Source organism: Ursus americanus, chromosome X (genome assembly GCF_024610735.1).
Source record: "Ursus americanus isolate L20-20 chromosome X, mUrsAme1.1.p, whole genome shotgun sequence".
Classification (NCBI taxonomy): Eukaryota; Metazoa; Chordata; class Mammalia; order Carnivora; family Ursidae; genus Ursus; species Ursus americanus.
In genome coordinates this window covers 69693107-69708071 of record NC_142164.1, presented here as the reverse complement: position 1 = coordinate 69708071, position 14965 = coordinate 69693107, and the positions used below count along the sequence as shown (strand labels likewise).

General features: G+C 41.7%; 1 non-coding gene across 1 annotated transcript; it reads right to left on the bottom strand.

Moving 5' to 3' along the window:
- Positions 1–10510: 10510 nt before the first annotated feature.
- LOC148106940 (U6 spliceosomal RNA) lies at positions 10511–10612 on the bottom strand. The gene has a single exon (XR_015723509.1). It is a non-coding gene; the product is annotated as a U6 spliceosomal RNA (small nuclear RNA).
- Positions 10613–14965: the final 4353 nt, after the last annotated feature.

The window sequence follows — 14965 nt, the reverse complement described above, 5'->3', positions numbered from 1 at the left end:
CATCCTTGTATTAGTTTTCTATTGCTATTGTAATAAATTAGCAAAAACTTGTTTGCTTAAAACAACACATATCTATTATTTTAAAATTCTAATAGATTAGAAGTCTAAGATGGGTCTCACTGGGCTAAAATCAAGATGTCAACAGGCCTACAATCCTTCTGGAGGCTCTATAAGGCAATCTCTACTTGCCTTTTCCAACTTCTCAAGACCTGAGTTTCCTACCTTATGGATCTTTTTCTCCATCTTCCAACCCAACAACAGTGGGTGGAGTCCTTCTCTCATTTCTACACTTTGGCATCTTCCTCCGTCTTCCTCTTCCAATTTAAAGTACTCTTGTGATAACACTGGGTTCATCCAGATAATCCAGGATAATCTCATTTTAAAGTCAGCTGATTATCAATTTTAATTCCATCTACAACTTTAATTCCTCTTTGTCATTAATTTAACATATTCTCAAGTTCCGGGGATTAGAACATGTACATCTTTGGGGAAAGCATTATTCTGCCAACCTCATCCCCCTAAACCAGTGTCCTTTCCACTGTAACAGAATAAAAGGTGACCAAAGATGTAGAGCAATTGATTTGTAAAGTAAGGCTGAGAAAGGACCAATCTGGGCTGGGATATACCCTGAGTTTTTATTGTGTTCATCTTTCCTGAAACAGTTGCATTGTGAGAAGGCCTGTGTTTTCTGCATGTGAATAGAGATCCAGCTTTAGAAACTGCACACACCCCAAAGATACAGACGTAGTGAAGAGAAGGGTCATATGCACCCCAATGTTCATAGCAGCATTGTCCACAATAGCTAAATTGTGGAAGGAGCCGAGATGCCCTTCAACAGATGACTGGATTAAGAAGATGTGGTCCATATATACAATGGAATATTACTCAGCCATCAGAAAGAACGATTACCCCACATTTGCAGCAATGTGGATGGGACTGGAGGAGATTATGCTAAGTGAAATAAGTCAAGCAGAGAAAGACAATTATCATATGGTTTCACTCATTTATGGAACATAAGAAATAGGAAGATAGGTAGGAGAAGGAAGGGAAGAATGAAGGGGGGGTAAACAGAAGGGGGAATAAACCATGAGAGACTATGGACTCTGGGAAACAAACTGAGGGCTTCAGTGGGGAGAGGGTGGGGGATTGGGATAGGCAGGTGATGGGTATCAAGGAGGGCACATATTGCATGGTACACTGGGTGTTATACGCAAATAATGAATCGTGGAACATTGCATCAAAAACTGGGGATGTGCTGTATGGTGACTAATATAACAAATAAAAAAATTATATAAAAAAAGGAAAGAAACTGCACACATCTATTTTTCCAAATGATAAACTTGCCATAAATCACTCATGCAAATTAAGAGGGCCTATAAGTTGTTTTCAGACCTCTACACATGCTTTTTGTATACTGGTAAGCTTTTACCCAAAAGCCTGAATCATAGTACAAGTGAGAAGACTGAGACCAAAGAAGGAAGAACAAGCAATGAGCTAGAAAGATTAGGAGGGGCAAATGGCATCATGGAATCTTCTACCACAGTTCAAAGAAAGTACTGGCATGAGGACATAGACAAGATGGGATTTGGGAGCCAGCACTGCATTGTAGGTGCCCAGGAGGATAAACACTGTCCACAAGAGAACAGGTTCCTTTGCTGTTAAAAAATGGTGAAGTGTCACTGACTAGAATTTTTGCTCAGGAGTCCTGAATTCAATAGAAAAGGGAACCAATGAACAGAAGGTAGAAGAAGAAATATGTTTGGCTATTTCATATAAGGAAAAGTAATCCAGAAGTTGAATGAATTGCCTTAGGAGATTGTGAGCTTTCAGTTATTGGAGGCATTGAAATTGAGTTTGTGTAGCCATTTGGAAAGAATGCTATACTGGGAGTTTCAGATTTATTGTACTAATAATTCTTTCTTTGAGTGGTGTCTGCATGGCACAGTGGGTTAAGGGCCTGAATCTTGGTTTCAGCTCAGGTTGTGATCTCAGATGGTGAGATCAGCCCTGAGTCAGGCTCTGTGCTCTGTGTGGTGTCTGCTTAACACTCTCTTTCCTGGGGCGCCTGGGTAGCGCAGTCGTTAAGCGTCTGCCTTCAGCTCAGGGTGTGATCCCGATGTTCGGGGATCGAGTCCTACATCGGGCTCCTCTGCTGGGAGCCTGTTTCTTCCTCTCCCACTCCCCTGCTTGTGTTCCCTCTCTCGCTGGCTGTCTCTGTCAAATAAATAAATAAATAATCTTTAAAAAAAAAAAGACTCTCTTTCCCTCTCCCCCTGCCCTCTCTCTCTTTCTCTCAAATAAATTAAATAAATTAAATAAATAAATAGTATTTTTTTTAAATAAGTATTTTTTAAAAAAGAATTCTTTCTTTGAATGAGTGTCGGGGGAGGAGTTAAGATGGTGGAGGAGTAGGGGACCCTTTTTCAGCTGGTCCCCTGAGTCGAGCTGGATAGGTAACAGACCAGCCTAAATAACCACGGAATCAGCCTGAGATGCAGGAAGATACATCTGGATCTCTACAAATGAACATCTCCAGCGCTGAGTATTGAGGTACCTCTTGGTACCTTGGGAGCCCTAAAACCGCGCACAGATATCGGAAGATAAACGGAAGGGGGAGGGAGCCACCGCGTTTGGGCGCTGGGAAGCGGCAGCCACCTGCACAAGGGAGCGGGCAGACTCACGGAGGGCACCCGCGAGAGAGCGGACTGAGACCGGTGAGCCGTGAACGCGCGCCACCAGGCATCTCCCGGAACACCAGAATCCCGGTGTGCTCACGGTATCCAGACTGAGACCGGGAGCTCCCGGAGCATGCGCGGTGTGGCTGGCGGCTGGCGGGCCACCTGCACGGGGGAGCGGGCGGACTCGCGGTCGGCACCCGCGAAACAGCAGACTGAGACCCTGAACTGGGTTCGTGCGCCACCAGGCTTCTCACTGAACTCCGGAATCACGGTGTGCTCACCAGGCATAGACTGAGACCGGGAGACCTGGGAGCGCGCGGGGCGGCCGGTGGCTGGCGGCATTAGAAACACAAAGGACAGAGACGTGCCGGCCCTGGAAGTGAGGGCAGGGACGCCGGGTGTGGGTCGCACATCCCAGGATGCTGCAGGGTTGAGCAGCACCAACAGTAACAGAGTTAAAGTGGCCAGAACATCAGTGGAGAACGGGCCGCAATCCCTCTGTTCTGTGACAGAGGCTGAAATTCGGCCCCTGCTGCTCTGACTCTCAGAAGAGGCATAGCCGACCGCCAGGGAAAGCTGCCAGAGAACAAAAGCCTGGAAATACCAGCTCAGAGAGTGCCCATCCCCATCCCCCCTCGCAGAGGACACGGAGACTCTACCCAAACAGGGTTGCCTGAGTATCTGCGTGGCAGGCCCCTCCCCCAGAACACAGAAGGCAGGCTGAAAAATCAAGAAGCCCACAACCCGGGCGCCTGGGTGGCGCAGTCATTGAGCGCCTGTCTCTGGCTTAGGGCGTGATCCCAGTGCTCCGGGAAGGAGTCCCTCATTGGGCTCCTCCACTGGGAGCCTGCTTCTTCCTCTCTCACTCCGCTGCTTCTGTTCCCGTTCTTGCTGACTTTCTCCCTCTCTCAGATAAATAAATAAATAAAATACATAATAAATAAATAAATAAATCAATAAATAAATAAATAAATAAAATCTTTAAAGAAGAAGCCCACATCTCTAAGATCCCTATAAAACAAGGGGCACGGCCTGGGACCCAGTCAATAATTTGGGCTCTGGACAACCCCGCAACCTCTCCTCATCAGAATGACAAGAAGGAGAAGCCCCCCCCCCCCAGCAAAGAAAAGACAGTGAGTCTGTGGCCTCTGCCACAGAAGTAACGGATATGGATGTAACCAAATTATCAGAAATGGATTTCAGAGTAACAATGGTCAAGATGATGAGTAGACTTGAAAAAAGTATTAAGGAAAAAGTTACTGAGAATATAGAATCCCTAAGGGCGGAAATGAGAGTGAATTTGACAGAAATTAAAAATTCTATAAGCCAAATGCAGGCAAAACTAGAGGCTCTGATGGCCGGCGTCACCGAAGCAGAGGAAAGGGTTAGTGAATTGGAGGATGGGTTAATAGAGGAAAAAATGAAAATAGAAGATGCTTTTAAAAAAATCCACACCCATGAATGTTGGCTACGGGAGATTACTGACTCAACGACATGATCCAATGTTAGAATCATCGGCATCCCCGAGGGGGTGGAGAAAAACAGAGGTCTAGAAGAGATATTTGAACAAATTGTAGCAGAAAACTTCCCTAATCTAGCAAGGGAAACAAACATTCGTGTCCAAGAGGTAGAGAGGACCCCTCCCAAGCTTAACCACAACAAACCTACGCCATGTCACGTCATAGTGCATTTCGCAAATATTAGATCCAAGGATACAGTATTGAAAGTGGCCAGGGCAAAGAAATTCCTCACGTACCAAGGCAAAGGCATCAGAATTACGTCAGACCTGTCTACATAGACCTGGAATGAGAGAAAGGGTTGGGGGAGCATTTTTAAAGCTCTTTTAGAGAAAAACATGCAGCCAAGGATCCTTTATCCAGTAAGGCTGTCATTCAGAATTGATGGAGAAATAAAGACATTTCAGAATCGCCAGTCATAACCAATTTCGTAACCAAGAAACCAGCCCTACAGGAGGTATTACGGGGGGTTCTATAAAAGTAAAAAGGCCCCAAGAGTGATACAGAACAGAAAGTCACAGCCAATACAAACAAAGACTTTACTGACAACATGGCATCATTAAAAGCATATCTCTCAGTACTCAGTCTTAATGTTAATGGCTAAAATTCTTACTTAAAACGCCACAGGGTTGCAGATTGGATAAAAAGAAATGACCCATCCATTTGCTGTCTACAAGAGACTCATTTCGAACCCAAAGATGCATTCAGACTGAGAGTAAGGGGATGGAGTACCATCTTTCACGCAAATGGACCTCAAAAGAAAGCTGGGGTAGCAATTCTCATATCAGATAAACTGGATTTTAAACTACAGACTATAGTTAGAGATGCAGAAGGGCACTATATTATTCTTAAGGGAAGTATTCAACAAGTGGATATGACAATTATAAATATATATGCCCCCAACAGGGGAGCAGCAAGATACACAAGCCAACTCTTAACCAGAATAAAGAGACATATAAATAAAAATACATTAATAGTAGGGGACCTCAACACTCCACTCTCAGAAATAGACAAAACACCCTGGCAAAAACTAAGCAAAGAATCAAAGGCTTTGAATGCCATACTCGACGAGTTGGACCTATTAGATATATATAGAACACTACACCCCAGAACCAAAGAATACTCATTCTATTCTAATGCCCATGGAACATTCTCAAGAATAGACCATGTTCTGGGACACAAAACAGGTCTCAGCCGATACCAAAAGATTGAAATTATCCCCTGCATAGTCTCAGACCACAACGCTCTGAAATTGGAACTCAACCACAAGGAAAAATTTGGAAGAAACTCAAACACTTGGAGACTAAGAACCATCCTGCTCAGGAATGACTCGATAAACCAGGAAATCAAAAATCAAATTAAACAATTTATGGAGACCAATGAGAATGAAAATACAACAATCCAAAACCTATGGGATACTGCAAAGGCAGTCCTAAGGGGGAAATACATAGCCATCCAAGCCTCACTCAAAAGAATAGAAAAACCTAAAATGCAATTTTTATATTCGCACCTCAAGAAGCTGGAGCAGCAACAGAGGGACAGGCCTAATCCACGCACGAGGAAGCAGTTGACCAAAATTAGAGCTGAAATCAATCAAGCAGAAACCAGAAGTACAGTAGAGCAGATCAACAGGACTAGAAGCTTGTTCTTTGAGGGAATCAATAAAATTGACAAACCACTGGCAAGACTTATCCAAAAGAAAAGAGAAAGGACCCAGATTATTAAAATTATGAATGAAAAAGGAGAGGTCATGACGAGCACCATTGAAATTGGAAGCATTATTAGAAACTTTTATCAACAGCTATATGCCAATAAACTAAGCAATCTGGAAGAGATGGAATCCTTCCTGGAAACCTATAAACTACCAAGATTGAAACAGGAAGAAATTGATTTCTTAAACAGACCAATTAATTATGAAGAAATTGAGTCAGTGATAAACAACCTTCCAAATAACAAAACTCCAGGCCTGGACGGTTTTCCTGGGGAATTCTACCAAACATTCAAAGAAGAAATAATACCTATTCTCCTAAAGCTATTTCAAAAAATAGAAACAGAAGGAAAGCTACCAAACTCATTCTATGAGGCCAATATTACCTTGATCCCTAAACCAGGCAAAGACCTCCTCAAAAAGGAGAATTACAGACCAATTTCCCTAATGAATATGGACGCCAAAATCCACAAAAAGATAATTGCTAATAGAATCCAACAGTTCATTAAAAGGATTATCCACCACGATCAAGTGGGATTCATACCTGGGATGCAAGCGTGGTTCAATATTCGCAAATCAATCAGCGTGATACATTATATCAACAAGAAAAGACTCAGGAACCATATGATCCTCTCAATCGATGCTGAAAAAGCATTTGACAAAATACAGCATCCTTTCCTGATTAAAACCCTTCAGAGTGTAGGAATAGAAGGTACATTTCTCAATCTCATAAAAGCCATCTATGAAAAGCCTACTGCAAATATTATTCTCAATGGGGAAAAGCTGGAAGCCTTTCCCTTAAGATCAGGAACACGACAAGGATGCCCACTCTCGCCACTATTATTCAACATAGTACTAGAAGTCCTTTCAACAGCAATCAGACGACAAAAAGGGATCAAAGGTATTCAAATCGGCAAAGAAGAAGTCAAAATGTCTCTCTTTGCAGATGACATGATACTCTATATGGAAAACCCAAAAGAAGCCACTCCCAAACTATTAGAAGTTATAGAGCAATTCAGTAACGTGGCGGGATACAAAATCAATGCTCAGAAATCAGGTGCATTTCTGTACATGAATAACGAGAACGAAGAAAGAGAAATTAGGGAATCCATCCCATTTACAATAGCACCAAAAACCATATGTTACCTTGGAATTAACTTAACCAGAGATGTAAAGGACCTATATTCTAGAAACTATAAATCACTCTTGAAACACATTGAGGAAGACACAAGAAGATGGAAAGATATTCCATGCTCATGGATCGGAAGAATTAACATAGTTAAAATGTCCATGCTACCCAGAGCAATCTACACTTTCAATGCTATCCCTATCAAAATACCAATGACATTTTTCAAAGAACTGGAACAAATAGTCCTTAAATTTGTATGGAACCAGAAAAGGCCCCGAATCTCCAAGGAACTGTTGAAAAGGGAAAACAAAGCTGGGGGCATCACAATGCCGGATTTCGAGCTGTACTACAAAGCTGTGATCACAAAGACAGCATGGTACTGGCACAAAAACAGACACATAGACCAATGGAACAGAATAGAGAGCCCAGAAATGGACCCTCAGCTCTTTGGGCAACTAATATTTGATAAAGCAGGAAAAAACATCCGGTGGGAAAAAGACAGTCTCTTCAATAAATGGTGCTGGGAAAATTGGACAGCTACATGCAAAAGAATGAAACTTGACCACTCTCTCACACCATACACAAAAATAAACTCCAAATGGATGAAAGACCTCGATGTGAGACAGGAATCCATCAAAATTCTAGAGGAGAACATAGGCAGCAACCTCTACGGCATCGGCCAAAGCAACCTTTTTCATGATACATCCCCAAAGGCAAGAGAAACAAAAGATAAAATGAATTTATGGGACTTCATCAAGATTAAAAGTTTCTGCACAGCCAAGGAAACAGTCAGAAAAACTAAGAGGCAGCCCACGGAATGGGAGAAATATTTGCAAATGACACTACAGATAAAGGACTGGTATCCAAGATCTACAAAGAACTTCTCAAACTCAATACACGAGAAACAAATAAACAAATCAAAAAATGGGCAGAAGATTTGAACAGACACTTCTCCAATGAAGACATACAAATGGCTAACAGTCACATGAAAAAATGTTCAAAATCATTAGCCATCAAGGAAATTCAAATCAAAACCACACTGAGATACCACCTTATGCCAGTTAGAATGGCAAAAATAGACAAGGAAAGAAGCAACAATTGTTGGAGAGGATGTGGAGAAAGGGGATCCCTCCTACATTGTTGGTGGGAATGCAAGTTGGTACAGCCACTCTGGAAAACTGTGGAGGTCCCTTAAAAAGTTAAAAATTGAGCTACCCTATGATCCAGCCATTGCACTACTGGGTGTTTACCCCAAAGATACAGACGTAGTAAAGAGAAGGGCCATATGCACACCAATGTTCATAGCAGCAATGTCCACAATAGCTAAATCGTGGAAGGAGCCGAGATGCCCTTCAACAGATGACTGGATTAAGAAGTTGTGGTCCATATATACAATGGAATATTACTCAGCTATCAGAAAGAACGAGTTCTCAACATTTGCTACAACATGGACGGCACTGGAGGAGATAATGCTAAGTGAAATAAGTCAAGCAGAGAAAGACAACTATCATATGATTTCTCTCATCTATGGAACATAAGAACTAGAATGATCAGTAGGGGAAGAAAGGGATAAAGAAGGGGGGGTAATCAGAAGGGGGAATGAAACATGAGAGACTATGGACTATGAGAAAAAACTGAGGGCTACAGAGGGGAGGGGGGTGGGGGAATGGGATAGGCCGGTGATGGGTAGTAAGGAGGGCACGTATTGCATGGTGCACTGGGTGTTATACACAACTAATGAATCATCGAGCCTTACATAGGAAACCGGGGATGTACTGTATGGTGACTAACATAATATAATAAAAAATCATTATAAAAAAAAGAAAGAATGAATGAGTGTCTACATGGTTGCTTAACCCAGAATATAAAACAGGTAAATGCAGCTCTTTAAAGAGCACTGTGAGGCAACTTAATTTAGAAGCAAACACCCTCCATCTCTTCTGAGGCCTCTTTTTGATAACTATTCTAACCCAAGATACCCTGGGAGAATGGGGTCAGATACTTAGAAGAACAAAGTTGGAACAGTTACAGTGGATAAATTAGAATAGCAGAGGGACTGGCAGTGACATGCAACAGGTATCTTGGGAACAGACTTGTTGATTAAACAATGAAACATCAGGTATGTCTAGGTCAACCTCAAAGCTGGAAAAGCCCCAACTGGGTCATCTTCCTAAACATGAGGCTTACAAATGCACCTATTTTCTAGAAGAGTTTTGCTGACTATGAAGCCCAGCTCAAAGGTTATCTTATTTTTTTTTATTCATCATACATTCATTCCTCTAGCATATTGAGCAGCAGTCTGTATCAAGTGCTGTACTAGGCTCTGAGGCTACAGTGGGATGCATGAAAAAAGTCCCTGACCTTGCAGAGCTTCCAATATAAGCTTTAAAGACAGGCAGTTAAAGAAGAAATTTGAATAAACTGTGGTTAAATATACAGGGTGCATTATGAGTATGTGACAGGAGCATCTAACAGAGAAACACAGGAAGTCAAGGAACACCTTTTGGAAGAAGGAAATTCTAAACTGAGACCCAAAAGATAAGTGGGGGAGTTAATAAGGCAAAGTATGATTGAGCCAAATAAAACAACACATAGGATCTGGAAGTAAGAGAAAGAACATAATACCCTGGAAAAATGGGAAACTGACAGAACTTTGGCATGGGTGAAACAGCATATGAGGTGAGGAACGCCAAAATGGTGATCTAGAAAGATTAGGAAGGGATGGATCACAAAGGGCCATATAAACCATGCAAAGAATTTGACCTTAATCCTAATGAAAATGAAGTCATTAGTTTTCTTAATATACAGTTATGTTTCTTTCTCATGCATAGAAATACAAAGAAAGAAAGAAAAGTGAGTTTATTTTCACTTTCCAAAAAACTTTTTTTTAAAGATTTTATTTATTTATTTGACAGAGAGAGACAGCCCGTGAGAGAGGGAACACAAGCAGGGGGAGTGGGAGAGGAAGAAGCAGGCTCCCAGCCGAAGGCAGACACTTAATGACTGCACCACCCAGGTGCCCCTCCAGAAAACTTTTTAAAAATTAATATATGAAGTTTTAAAATTTAAGCAGTTCAACATGAAAAATGCAAATCACCCTCCTCCCCAACCAGGTCACTCTCCCTAGAGGACACCACCATTTTAAAAATGTATATTTTTGTGATGACTTCCAGAAGAAAAATTTGTTGTCTTACTATATGAGTACGTACATGTACATAGATGTGTGTGGATGCATGTGTGTGCATGTGTGTGTCTATAAAGCTAACTCAAGGGGCACCGGGGGGCTCAACTGGTTAAGTGTCTGACTCTTGACTTTGGCTCAGGTCATGATCTCAGGGTTGTGAAATAGTGGGTGTGGAGCCTGCTTAAGATTGTCTCTCCCTCTCCCTCCCCCCCCACCAAGATGTTCCTCTTTTGTACCTTACGTTGCACTCAATGGTATATCTTGGAGATATTTCCATATGTGCATTCACATATACATATACACACACATTTTACTAGTTTGAATGTCATCCTTCCCTAGGGGCCCTGCTAAACTCTGTATTACTCCAATTTCAGTCAATACAGCACACACTGCTGGAGGGTGTTAAGTAAGGAGGAAATATAATCACCTTTGTGGTTTGGGAAAAGTAGTGTTGGCTTTTATTTGAAGAGCAGAATGTGCAGGATAAGAATTAAGGCAGAAAGAACAATGAGGAGGTTATTATGAGGAGGCTATTACAGTGACCAATTAAGAGATGAGCATGGCTCAAACCAAGGTTATGGAAGTGGAGAAGCAGAGAAGGAGGTAGATTCAAAATATATTTAAGTGGCGCCTGGGTGGCTCAGTCAGTTAAGTGTCCAACTCTTGATTTTGGCTCAGGTCATGATCTCAGGGTCATGAGATAGAGCCCTGTGTCAGGTTCCATGCTGGGCGTGGAGCCTGCTTAAGATTCTATCTCTCTGGGGCGCCTGGGTGGCTCAGTTGTTAAGCGTCTGCCTTCAGCTCAGGTCATGATCCCCGAGTCCTGGGATTGAGCCCCGCATTGGGCTACCTGCTCAGCGGGAAGCCTGCTTCTCCCTCTCCCACTCCCCTTGCTTGTGTTCCTTCTCTCGCTGTGTCTCTGTCAAATAAATAAAATCTTTTTAAAAATTTTTTTAAAAAGATTCTATCTCTCCTTCTCCGTCTACCTCTTATCCCCTGTGCTCTCTCTGTCTCTCCTCTCTTTAATAAAAAAAAGATATTTAGGGGTGCCTGGGGGGCTCAGTCAGTTAAGCATCTGCTTTTGGCTCAGGTCATGATCCCGAAGTCCTGGAATTGAGCCCTACATTGGGCTCCCTGCTCAGCAGGGAGTCTGCTTCTCCCTCTGCCCCTCACTCCACTCATGGGCTCTCTCTCCCTCTCTGTCTCTCTCTCAAATACATAAATAAAATATTTTAAAAAGATATTTAGAATATAAATATGGCAGGATTTGTCAATGGAATGGGTGTGGGAGCGGGAGAGAAACCAGGAATCTTGGATGACATTCAGGTTTCTACCTGGAGAAATGGAAGTGGGAGGGAAGATGCTATCACCTTCCTGAAGCTTATCCTGATTCCCACCCTTGAAAATGACCTCTCCCTTCTCTTAAATGATATATCACTTTCTATGGGCCTCCCTTCTCTTACTTACCATGTTCTTCCATATTAGTGAAAGACTTTATTCCTGCATTGTTCAATCCTTATTTACTACCAGCTTCTCAGTAGTGGGGGATAGATAGGCAGATGTAAGGAAAGTAGAGGGAGTAAAGAAAAAGAGACTAGTATTAACTGATCACTTACTTTGTGATAGGTGCTGTAATAGGCCCTTTTATAGACATCCTTCCATTTTATTTTCACAACCTGATTTTACAGATGACAAATTGAGGCTCAGAGAATTCAAGTGACTTTCCCAAAATCACACACTTCAGGAAGAAGCAGAGCCTAGATTCAAACCAGAATAGTCCACGGCCAAAACCCACAATCAGGAAGCCATATGATAATGTAAAGAAAAGTAAAGTAGGAGCTGATGCCATTCATATAGCTGTTCAAGGAAGGAAGCCAGAAAATAAGACATGTTAACTGAGCATGAAGGGGAAAGAGAGGTTCACCAAGGCAGGCAGGAAGGGTCTGGGGCAAAGGGAATGGGCAGAAAGTGTTGAGAGGATGCTCAGGGAGACTTTACAGAGTAAGGTATGAGGAAGCTGAAGGAAATATACCTTTGGTCTGGGGATATAGATGGATACCTGAAGACCAGGAGTGTCAAGAGCCCAAGGATCAGTGTGCATATTCAAGTTGGGTGAGGGGGTGAGTTTCAAAGCAAGAGTCCCTTAGATTTGAGCAGTGGTTCTCAAAGTGTGGTCCTCAGTCCAGCAGCATCAGCACCACCTGGCAACTTGTGGAAAATGTGGATTATCAGGCCTCACCCCAGATTTACTGAAATAAACACTCAGAGCCTTAACAAACCCTCCAAAGGAAGTATGGTGTATACTCAAGTGTGAGACCCATTGCTTTGGAGGACTGAAAAAAGCAGCACATAGAATTCAAGAACCAGAGTTCAAGAACCAGACAGTGGGAAAAAAAAGAACCAGATAGTGCTCCCTGAGAGAGCCCAGGACAGTTACAAATTGCAGCAGTGTAGATGAATCCTTTCAAAGCATGATGGAGCGTGCTGGTCAGAAGAGGCGGTAGGGATATAAAGGAATGACAGTTATTTCAGAGGTGTGGTCTCTAGGGGACAAGCCCTTTCTCCTTGCACCTCTCTACTTTTTCCCCATAGTTTTTTTTTTTATTATTATGTTAGTCACCATACAGTACATCCCTGGTTTCCAATGTAAAGTTCGATGATTCATTAGCTGCGTATAACACCCAGTGCACCATGTAATACGTGCCGTCCTTACTACCCATCACCAGTCTATCCCATTCCCCCACCCCCCCGAAGCCCTCAGTTTGTTTCTCATAGTCCATAGTCTCTCATGCTTCATTCCCCCCTGATTACCCCCCCTTTCTTTATCCCTTTCTTCCCCTAACGATCTTCCTAGTTCTTATGTTCCATAGATGAGAGAAATCATATGATAATTGTCTTTCTCTGCTTGACTTATTTCACTTAGCATTATCTCCTCCAGTGCCGTCCATGTCCCCATAGGTTTTTTTTGTTTTGTTTTGTTTTTGTTTCGTTTTGTTTTTTTTAAGAACTGTTAAGAGCAAGCTCATCAAATGACCCTGAGATAAAGCAGGGAAACTGGCTATGCCAGGACACTGCCCATGGCTTTTTATTTTCACTAATACCTTATGTTACACTAAATTTCACTGTAGGAAAGATGGGAAAGAAAAATAAAACATTTGTTGAAGGTCCCTAAGGTATTGAGCACTGTGCTCAAGGTTCATGCAAATGCAAGCTTATTTAATCCTCACAGTGTTTCAACCATGGAAGTTTTATTGTTCCTATTTTAGATGAGAAACCAGTGTCTCAGAAAGGTTAAGTAAATAGTTCATAAGAAGCCAGACAGGATACAAACTCTAGTCTTTCTGACTTCAAACTTTATGGCTCCCACACTAGATAGTGAGGGACCCTGTGAGCCTCTCATCTAGCCATCCCAAGGCCATGCCCTTGTGATCGTCCATAGAGAAATTATTGATTAGGTGAATAAATAAAGGTATGAGTTAGTGACAGAATTTGAAACTAGAAGGACTCTTTATTTTTTTCTTTTTTTGTTTTTGAAGTGTAATTAACATACACTGTTATATTAGTTTCAGGTATGTACTGTAATGATTCAACAATTCTATACATTGCTCAGTGCTCCTCAAGATAAGTGTACTCTTGATCCCCTTTATTTATTTCACCCCTCCCCTCACCCACCTCCCCTCTGGAAGCCACCAGTTTGTTTTCTGTATTTAAGAGTCTATTTTTTATCTTTTTGTTTTGTTTTATTTCTTAAATTCCACATATGAAAGAAATGTGGTATTTATCTTTCTCTGACTGACTTACTCCCCTTAGCATTATAGTCTTTAGGTCCATCCTTGTCACTGTGAATGGCAAGATTTCATTCTCTGTTATGGCTGAGTAATATTCTATTGTATATACATACCACATCTTTCTAATCTGTTCATCTATCGATGGATACTTAGGTTGCTTTCATATCTTGGCTATTGTAAATAATGCTGCAATAAACATAGGGGTGAATATATCTTTTCAAATTAGTGTTTTTATTTTCTTTGGGTAAATACCCAGTAGTGAAATTGCTGGATTATATAGCAATTTTATTCTTATTTTTTTGAGGAACTTCCATACTGTTTTCCACAGTGGCTGCACCAATTTTCATTCCCACCAACAGTACATGAGGCTTCTTTTTTCTACACATCCTCTCAAACACTTGTTATTTCTTCTGTTATTTTAGCTATTTTGACAGGTGTGAGGTGATATCTCATTGTGGTTTTGATTTACACTTCCCTGATCATTAGTGATGTTGAGCATATTTCCATGTGTCTTTGGCCATCTGTATGTCCTTGGAAAGATGTCTATTCAGGTGCTCTGACCATTTTAAAATTAGATTATTTGATTTTGGGCTTTGGTTTTGAGTTGTATATGTTTTTAAAAGATTCACCTATTTATTTTACAGAGAGAGAGAGAGAAAAAGAGAAAGAGGGAGAGAGAGCACAAGCAGGGGGAGGGGCAGAGGGAGAGGGAGAAGGAGACTCCCTCCTGAGCACAGAGCCCAACACAGGGGTTGATCTCAGAACCCTGAGATCATGACCTGAGCCGAAATCAAGAGTTGGACACTTAACTGAGCCACCCAGGTGCCCTGTGAGTTGTATAAATTCTTATATATTTTGGATATTAACCCCTTATTGTATATATCATTTGTAAATATCTTCTCCCACTCAACAGGTTGCCTTTTTGTTTTGAGACTTAAAGAACTTTTAAGTACATTCTGGT